This window comes from Electrona antarctica, assembly GCF_951216825.1.
Source record: "Electrona antarctica genome assembly, chromosome: 2".
Classification (NCBI taxonomy): domain Eukaryota; kingdom Metazoa; phylum Chordata; class Actinopteri; order Myctophiformes; family Myctophidae; genus Electrona; species Electrona antarctica.
This window is the reverse complement of record NC_136807.1, coordinates 21,873,423-21,883,982: the sequence shown is the minus strand read 5'-3', so window position 1 is coordinate 21,883,982 and position 10,560 is coordinate 21,873,423. Positions and strand designations below refer to the sequence as shown.

The 10,560-nt window shown below is 41.9% G+C and overlaps 1 pseudogene across 1 annotated transcript; it reads left to right on the top strand.

Moving 5' to 3' along the window:
• The first annotated feature begins 4,760 nt into the window (after positions 1–4,760).
• LOC306932502 (FAD synthase-like) lies at positions 4,761–6,146 on the top strand (annotated as a pseudogene). The gene has a single exon. The product of its transcript is annotated as an FAD synthase-like (transcript).
• Positions 6,147–10,560: the final 4,414 nt, after the last annotated feature.

The window sequence follows — 10,560 nt, the reverse complement described above, 5'->3', positions numbered from 1 at the left end:
GCTCTTGTACAGCTGGCTTTGATGCCAGTGAGACACTGTGCTCCTGTGGGGGGGGGGTGACCATGCCCACCCTGTGCAGATTTCCTGCCAGCAGCAATTGCAGGACAAAAGCCGCCACAACCTCAGATTTTCCGGCTGGATATATAGTGTACTGGGATCTCATGAAAATCAATTGGTATGCTTTAGACTGGAAGGGGGGGGGGGGGGGATTTTCCAACCAACATTTATTTTCCTCCCATATTGTTTTTTTCCCTCCATGTTCTTTTCAGAATTCATAGTGTTTAGACAAGGGAAAGAAGTGTTTTGCCGCATGACTGTGCGGCAAAGATACGATGAGATAAATGTCTTGTTTTTACCTTTCTTTTTTTTCCTTTCAGAATGTAATGCTTTTAGCTGTGTATGTATATTATATGTATATATATGTATGCCTTCCAAACAGATTAATGTCATGCATGCAGCAGTTCATTTATGGTACACAGAATTGTCCACAAGGAGTTGAGTGGGTTCCATGCAGGTTGTCCTCAACCATGTGGTAATATTAAAAGAAAAAAAAATAGAATGATGTGAGTTTGACCTGGCTATATCCACGCTTGTCTCCTTTTTTTCTGCCTTTAAAGTTGAAACTATATCAGACAAGGTGTACATGTGGTTCCTCATGTGGAGTGCATAGTGGTTGGTCCATCTGAATTGCAAACAGGGAATTATAGGCTACATAATGCCCTGCAGTATTGCCCTGATGAAGACTGCTTAGTAGACAGTCAAAATAGGTTTGCACAGCTTCAAAAAAGAAAAAAATAATTATAGTCCCAAGATTGTCATGTATTATACATGTGCCTGTGTTGGCGGCAGGGAAGAAAATGTATCTATTCTGTTGAATATTATTGATTGACTGAATTAACTTGCAAATAAATCTTTTTAAACACAATCTATTAATGTTGTCATTTTTACATAATGTATGCATTATTAACCTTTTGTTTGTTGTTTTGTTTGTGACATGTCTATGAGCTTTACATGGTGTATTATGGCTATGCAATATTATGAACCTGAATTTCAATAGAGCTATATATTATGCATAATTATGTTATTTATCTACATGTATGGACCTGAATGTGGCATGTATGCACTATATAAGAGCCATATATGTCCTACTTATATACATCTGAATGTGGCATATATGCACTATATAAGTCATGCTTATATACACATATATGGACCTGAACATGACATATATGTTGCATATAAGTCCTTTCCGTGTGGGGAGTGTGAAATGAAATGAAATGATTACTATATTTACCCAGGGTATCTGGGCTAAGCTCAAGAACTTGTTTCCAGCCAGGCCCTGCTCATAGAACACATTTCATCGTAGTGGTTCAATGCCTTGTTCAAGGGCACTTCAGCGGTGGTAATTTTAACACGTCGGACCGCTGATTCGAACTGGCGACCTTCCGGTATCAAGACCGATCCGCTATCCGTTCGGCCACCGCTGCCACTAAGGGAACAGTAGCCCAGCATATAGATATATCTATGCCTAGAAATAAAAAGATTATTTTATCACTTTCGTTTTTCAAACTTAACAATGTGACATATATTGTGCCTTCTGTTTTCCTCAAGAAACATTAATTAATTCTGGTCAGGGGCAGGGGATCTTAGTATAATCTGATCTGACAGAAATAATTGACTTTAAAGAAACACATTTTTTCTGTTTTTTTGTTTGTTTCTGAACAAATATTAACTTTTCTAAAATTCTAGCCCACAACAGAAATCTGGACCATGCTTACATTTTCGGACCGAACGTTGGTATTTTGGCATAACCTGATCAACAGTAGGAATTGAATTAAAAAAAACACATTTTTTCTGCCATGTCTGTCTGTCTTGTCAGTTCAAACCCCACTCAAATCTTTACTTGCCAATATCTGCCATTGAGCCCTATTGTACATTTCTCAAATTTGAAAGCACTATATTTCTAAAACTATGAAACATTTCAAAGATTCCTTTTCAGGCAAACATGTCCACCATAAGATGAACCTAAAGGTTTGAAGGGGGTTTCTAGGTGTAAGTATGTAGGACTAGTAGCATGCCAAAGTTTGTGCTATTGTCATTGAGAATGCATTGGGAGTTTAAGTTAAATAACTCAGAAACTACAAAACATTTCAAAGTAAAAAGTTCCAGCATGTGTCTCCACAGTAAGCTGAATTATAAAAAGTGTGAATGGAGTTTCTAGGTGAAAGCGATTTGCCATGAAAGGTGAAAGTGAAAAAAAGATGAAAATCACGAAAAAACGACATACTATAGTTCATGGTTTCGGACGGCATACTATAGCATGTCGTTTTTCGTGATTTTGGAGGATTTGAAAAAAAGATGAAAATCACAAAATAGGCCTACTACAGTTCATTGTTTCAGACAGCATACTATATTATGTCATTTTTCATGATTTTGGGGTACTATGTCAGAGCCAGGAATTGAACCTGTGGCCTCCTGATTCCCAGGCAGGCTCTGTACCCAGTGAGCCACTGTGCTTGCTGTGTACAATAAGCAAAAAAGATAATGATAGAAGAGCCAGCGTGACGGAAAGGCGTGACGAAACAGTGTGACGGGAAATCGTCTGTCTGTCTGTCTGTCTGTCTGTCTGTCTTCCTGTCTGTCCACCGTAAGTATGTAGGACTAGTAGCATGCCAAAGTTTGCACTATTGCCATTGAGAATGCATTGGGCGTTTAAGTTAAATAACTCGGAAACTACAAAACATTTCAAAGTAAAAAGTTCCAGCATGTGTCTCCACAGTAAGCTGAATTATAAAAAGTGTGAATGGAATTTCTAGGTGAAAGCGATTTGCCATGAAAGGTGAAAGTGAAAAAAATGTGAAAATCATGAAAAAACGACATACTATAGTCCATGGTTTCGGATGGCATACTATAGTATGTCATTTTTTGTGATTTTTGAGGATTTGAAAAAAAAGATGAAAATCATGAAAAAACGACATACTATAGTCCATGGTTTCGGATGGCATACTATAGTATGTCATTTTTCGTGATTTTGGAGGATTTGAAAAAAATACGAAAATCACAAAATAGGCCTACTACAGTTCATTGTTTCATACAGCATACTAGAGTATGTCATTTTTTCATGATTTTGGGGTACTATGTCAGAGCCAGGAATTGAACCTGTGGCCTCCTGATTCCCAGGCAGGCTCTGTACCCAGTGAGCCACTGTGCTTGCTGTGTACAATAAGCAAAAAAGATAATGATAGAAGAGCCAGCGTGACGGAAAAGCGTGACGGAAAGGCGTGACGAAACAGTGTGACGGGAAATCGTCTGTCTGTCTGTCTGTCTGTCTGTCTGTCTGTCTGTCTGTCTGTCTGTCTGTCTGTCTGTCCACCGTAAGTATGTAGGACTAGTAGCATGCCAAAGTTTGTACTATTGCCATTGAGAATGCATTGGGCGTTTAAGTTAAATAACTCGGAAACTACAAAACATTTCAAAGTAAAAAGTTCCAGCATGTGTCTCCACAGTAAGCTGAATTATAAAAAGTGTGAATGGAGTTTCTAGGTGAAAGTGATTTGCCATGAAAGGTGAAAGTGAAAAAAAGATGAAAATCACGAAAAAACGACATACTATAGTCCATGGTTTCGGATGGCATACTATAGCATGTCGTTTTTCGTGATTTTGGAGGATTTGAAAAAAGATGAAAATCACGAAAAAACGACATACTATAGTTCATGGTAGTATGTCATTTTGTCATGATTTTGGGGTACTATGGCAGAGCCAGGAATTGAACCTGTGGCCTCCTGATTCCCAGGCAGGCTCTGTACCCATTGAGCCACTGTGCTTGCTGTGTACAATAAGCAAAAAAGATAATGATAGAAGAGTCAGCGTGACGGAAAAGCGTGACGGAAAATCATCTGTCTGTCTGTCTGTCTGTCTGTCTGTCTGTCTGTGTGATTTTTTAATGATAAAGTATCTGTTGACCTATCTATCTATAAATGCACCACGTCTCTGTATGTCTGTACGTGTGTCGTCTGTAATGCACATAACTCAAGAACCGTTTGGCCCACCAACTTCAAATTCGACACACGTGTTCCACACCCCTGCAGGGAGTGCAGTGCCCAGTGTCGAGTCTGTCAGACCCATGGTTGTCCAGAACCGCCACAAAATGTCTCTGCCCAGGCTCTGGACCGGGCCCCTGCCCAGGCTCCATATATGGAGCTGGCTTGTTCTGACACCACAAATATGTTCTGACATCTGCATAGACTCCATATTTGGGCATGCCATATATGGAGCTGGCCTGTTCTGACATTACAACACTTCATATTTGGACATACCTGACACAGAACTCCATATATAGGAATAAAGGGACACAAAGAGACAGATACAGAAATCTATATGAAACTCCCCCTGTCAGGTGACAAAAAGCAGCTTGGACTCCTCATGCATAGAAGGAAGCATGAGGTCAGTCCGCTGTCCTCCCCAGGCTGGCAGAGGAAGTGTAGCGAGCCAGGATTACATTAGATAATTGACACTGCATGGTTAAAACAAAATAAAAAGGAAGAAAAAAATCAAAAAAAAATCACAGATTGCAATGGCATGGCTACGATTTGTGTTGTGAGTGACATCAGACAAGAGTTCTGGTCAGCCTATGTAAGGTGGTGTTGTTAGTTCTCTACCATATTGAAGTCAGATATGTGCGTCATGTTTAAATGCATATTAGTAGGTTCAGCAAGGCAGTGTTCCGACTCATGAGTGTAGTTCAGGTTACCAAGGCAACAATGGCTGAAATCCACAGAAGTTCTGGCTCCTCCTCTTTCACCCGGGTCAAAGGTGGAGCCACCACGGCAGCCATCCTTATCATCAGACGAGATTCTCAAGGGTCACACAGTAGACAGCAACAGTGTGTTTCTTTGTCATGCACTGAGAAAGCTGGGTGTGTGCGTTGAGCGTATTACGATAATCCCAGATGTGCCAGAGGTGATTGCCAGGGAGGTGGCACTCCTCTCCCCCCAGTACACCCACCTCCTCACCTCAGGAGGCATTGGCCCCACCCATGACGACGTCACCTTTCAAGTGTTGCCATGGCATTCCAAGAGGAGCTACACCCCCACCCAGAGCTGTCCCGGCTGGTAGAGGAGTCTTTTGGGGCGGTGGAGAAAGACAGTGCTGCTATGAAGCTAGCCATGGTACCACGCTCCGCTAAACTCAACTTCAGCAAGGACCCCCAAACTGAAAACCCCCTACGATACCCCCTAGTAAGTGTTCGTAATGTGTACATATTTCCTGGCATTCCCTCCCAGCTGCAGAGAACCTTCAACAGTGTGGAACATCTGTTTGCTGGTTCAGGTACCGTGTTTCACACAAGAGAGGTATTTGTGGATGCAGATGAGGTAGACATCGCCCCAGCTCTGACACGGCTCCAGGCCAGCTTGGGGAAGAGGGTATAAAGGCAGTGTGATTCCTCTGGTCACTGACCCTGTGTCCATCGCTCCAGCAGAGGTCCACAGATTGGCACAGGTTGTCCGCTGGGAGACAAAGTGTCTTCAGCTCTGAGGACAATAGAGGAGGCGATGGACCGTTACCCCTCTGAGGAGGTATGTGTTGGATTCAATGGAGGAAAAGACTGTACTGCTCTGATACATCTCTACTACGCCGCTCTGAAACAAAGGTGTCCAGATTGTAAAGACAAGTTAAAAGCTCTCTACATTCGTACCGTCTCTGCGTTTCCAGAAATGGAACACTTTATCCAGGACAGCATCAAGAGATACGACCTGGAGCTGATCTCAATGGAGGGCACTATTCGTCAGGCACTCAGTGAACTTAAGGAGAGGAGACCAGAACTCGAAGCAGTACTGATGGGAACCAGGAGAACTGACCCTTACTCACACACACTCACACGCATGTGTCCTACTGACCCTGGCTGGCCAGATTACATGAGAGTCAACCCTCTACTGGACTGGACTTATCATGACATCTGGTCTTTCCTCAGGACACTATATGTCCCCTACTGTGTACTCTATGATAAAGGGTACACCTCGGTGGGCAGTATGGAGAACACCCACCGAAACCCTGCCCTCCGGACAGTGGATTGTAGAGGTATGGCCCGCTACAGGCCTGCCCATCAGCTGGAGAATGAGGAAGAGGAACGCAACTCTCGTGCCTAATGATGAGGATGATGTCATGACCACCAACACAAAATTACTTTCTGCCAATTGGTTGCAGAATCCCGGTTCTCTGTGTCTGGTGGAAATACGGTTATAAGGAACTAATTGTAGTTCTTGAACTTTGTAGTTCAGGAGCCTTTGGTGGGCAAATGGCTTTAGTGCTTTTTGTTATTTCTCCCAAATCACAAACAGCCCCGGTTCTGTACACACGTGTACACGCACGCACGCACGCACGCACGCACGCACGCACGCACGCACGCACACACACACACACACACACACATTGATACATCGAATGGCACAATAAACCCCACCCCCTTTGAACAGACCAAACACTGGGTTGATGTGAGCTATGTAATGGCTTTTCTGAGAATTGTGGAAAAAAGAGTGACCTTCAGTAGACATGTATTTAACTGTATTCGAGTTATGTATAGGCCTAGTGGAAAACACAATTGTAACTTGCCCCCAAAACCTTTAACCCTAGAGCTCTTAGACACACAAAAAGCATGCTGTTCGTAGTTTGATGTCAATCTGACAATTTTCTGACAAAGTTTTGTTTGACATACTAACCAGTTGTGACCCGTATAATCTTGACCTGTATCTACTTTCATTTGTCTGTCTGTCTGTCTGTCTGACTGTCTGTCTGTCTGTCTGTGTTCAGATATTTTTTGCAGGATAATAATAAAAAAACCCTCTTATGCTTTGTGTGAGTTTGTCATAGGTTAAGGAAGAACTGATTAAATTGTATAAGCCAAATAGGCCAAAATCACAAAAAGGTGAATAACTTCTATACAAATTCATACAGCACCACAACAATCTTGGAACTTGGCACACCTGATTAACTTAATTAAGTTGAAGTTGACCAAATTCAGTTGGGCCAAATGGTATGGTGGTGAGCATTACAACATTTTGTGAACATTCTGCATTCTGATGGCACTTCTGAACACCTTTTCTAGTTCTAAATGTCTCAACATTGTATGAGGTTTTAAGTCATTATAATAACTCAATATCTTGTCATAACCACTAACGTTTTTGATAAAATAATGATTTGGCTATCACAGTTATCTGAAATTGACGGAACACAAGCCTGTGTTTATGCATATAAAAGGAAACTAGTGTAATGTGTCGATCGTGATCAACTCTCTCTCTCTCTCTCTCTCTCTCTCTCTAGAACTCCATACATGTATATGCATGGGCATAAAAGGGACACGGGTTCAACGGGAATTGCATAGCCTGGTGGGGCATGGATCTCCAACTTCCATCGTTACCAACTCTACAGCCAGGCACCGGTCTATAGTATATTGTAAGTTAAAGTAGTTATAATGTGCTGTTCCACTGAGCAATGCATTATGACCACTACTTATAATGCATTATATTCCTGGTCTTAAAACTGCATGTGGTCATAGGCTACATGATTATAAATCGTTATAACGAATCAACCCCAGGTTGAGAATGGCTTATCGACAATGATTGTCGATAAGATATTATCCAAATGAAAATTTGAGGTTTATTCTCTTGGAATTTTTATATCCAGCGTTTGGTGTGTGTGCACAAACTTTGTCCTACACAAACATTAAACAGACAATAAATGTATGTAATTAGCTATCAAATCCTATATGTCAGTACTATTGATAGGCAACTTTGGCTTTGAAATGTACTGCACTGTTATTGTATTCGTTGCAGGTATATTGAATGTATTGTAAACACTAGGAACATATCATTAAAGGTCAAAATTGAATATTCTGTATTATACTTGTAAAAGTCGACTTGAACCATGAATTGATTGATTGATTGATTGAAGAATTTATTAACAGTTTGCAGAATTACAGTACATTTCAAGCACAAACTCAATACAAAGGCTGTTAACTGTGAGTGGACGACCCAATTAAGCATTACACTTGTTTCCAATAGGGTCCACCATGTTCAAATCATCAAAACATTTAGAGACGTACAAATAGACACTTCTATAGACAGAACAGGAATTCATCATAAAGGAGGTAAAAAGGGAAAAGAAATATATACAGTGAGGGGAAAAAGGGGGGGGCGGTGGGGGGGGGATTCAGATTTTACGGGGGCCAGTTTCGAATTGCAGCCATCCGTAGGTGCCCTTTGAGAGCGGTTTTGAAGGAGTCAAGGGATTCGCATGTCTTAATGACAGTTGGTAGGGTGTTCCACATTTTGGTGGCATAGGAGCGAAAAGAATTTAGTCCCTTGTTTGTGCCGAATCTGGGTTGTACATGGTTCGTTGCACTCCCTCTGGTGTTGTGGGTGTGGACTTCGTTAACATTAAGGAAGTATCTAGACAGGTACATGGGTATCTTGGTGGTGTATCAAATCTTGTGGACCAGACCCATTGCAAGATGCTGTACTCTGTCGTCGACCCTAAGCCATTCCAGCCTGTCGAAGTGGGCAGGGGTGAGGTGGGTTCGGGGGGCTAGATCAAGTAGGAGCCTGACCAGTTTGTTTTGGGAAGTCTGGAGCCTGGTTTTAAGGGCCTTTGAGGTGCTGTGGTACCAGGAGGTGCATGCATAGTCAAAGAAACCCTGTACAAGGGCTCCTGTTAAGGTCTTCAAGGTGTTTTTGTTGACCAGTGAGGAGATCCTGTAGAGGAATCTTGTTCTATGGTTGACTTTTTTGATTACGTTGGTGGCCATTTTATCACCGGAAAGATTAGCCTCCAGGATGGAACCTAGGTAGGTAATTTCATCTTTACGTGTGATAACATTGTCACCCACTCTAACCAAGAAGCCATTTGCCTTGCTGAGATTACTAATAGAGCCAAAGAGAATGGATTCAGTTTTTCCCAGGTGTAAAGATAGTTTGTTATCAGCGAGCCAGGTGCAGATTCTACCGAGTTCAGAGCTGAGGGCATTTTCAACCTGCAGTTTGTCCCTGTCCGAGACCAGCAGTGCTGAGTCATCTGCGAACAGGAACAAGTTGCAGTCACAAGCTGAAGTCATGTCGTTTACATATATTAGGAACAGTAGAGGCCCTAGTATGCTTCCTTGTGGAACGCCACAGCTCACTGGGAGGGGGGGGGACAGTGTTCCGTTCACTTCCACCATCTGTTCTCTCCCCTCCAGGTAGGATTGCATCCAGCTCACTGATGTGCTATCGAAACCAATTGCTTTTAGCTTGTTAACCAGTATGGAGTGGTTCACGGTGTCAAAAGCCTTTTGGAGGTCCAGCATGACCATGCCGCAGTATTTGCCAGCGTCCACCTCTTGTTTGATGTGGTCGCTCAAATAGAGAAGGCATGTGTCAGTGGAGTGGGATGTTCTGAAGCCAGATTGGAACTCGTACAATAATTTATTAGTGGCAAGATACTTTTCAACCTGTTCATAGACTATTTTTTCCATCACTTTCGAGATGGAACTAAGAATAGAAATAGGGCGGTAGTTGCCGGGGTCTAATTTACTCCCTTTCTTGTGCAAGGGGGTTACTTTGGCCAGTTTGAAATCTTGGGGGACCTGTCCCTGTTTGATGGAGAGGTTTACTATGTGGGTGATGAATCACAAAGTGGGTGATGAATCAAGTGGGTGATGAATCACAAAGTACTGTCCTGATAAAAGCCCTTGAATCATGAATCACATGTCATGAACTGTCCTATTAAAGCCCTTGAATCATTCATCACACATACGTTCTTATTAAATCACCCTTACTGAATAGATTGGACAGTTGAGTACAGCAGAGCAAGATGCTAAATTGGATAAAGCAACAGTACACTGCAACTGAAGTGATCTGAAACTGTAAAACAACAAAATAGACAGGTAGGGGACCTATATCGCAAAAGAGGAGTAATATATTGAGAACTACAGAATTTACCTTGTACCGTTCGTGGTGCTGTCTGTAACATCAGCTCAGTTAGCTAGAGTCCACACCTCACATCTTGTCCTTTTGACTGAGACAGAGCTTGTCCTTGGAACCTCAGTGTCAGAGCCTCAGGATTGGCCACTAAAGTATAGTATCACAGCACTCCTCGCTCAGGGTCGGGCTTGTATAGCTGTGCATTGAAGAAAGTGGTCAACTTTTACATTTCCTTCCAATAACCTTTCTTTTGAATAATGATATTATGCTTTTGTAGAGTAATTGGAATAATGATCAGGAGTAATGATCAGAGGGATAACTGACCATGGCCTATATTAGTATACTACTAGTATACTATACTAGTATAATACTAGAATACTAGTAGTATACTAGTATACTACCAGTATACTGATACTGATAGTAGTCTAGATTATAACATTGATTCATTTTTTGAGGGGCGCTATAGACCCTCCTATATTCAGCTATTAGTGTAGATCTTCGTCTTACAGAAACCCATTCCCATTGACGATGAATGGAGAATTTACGTCATATGTGTCTGAGCAAATCAGATATTTTTGTCCTACACAAAGATTAAATTCCCATTGAC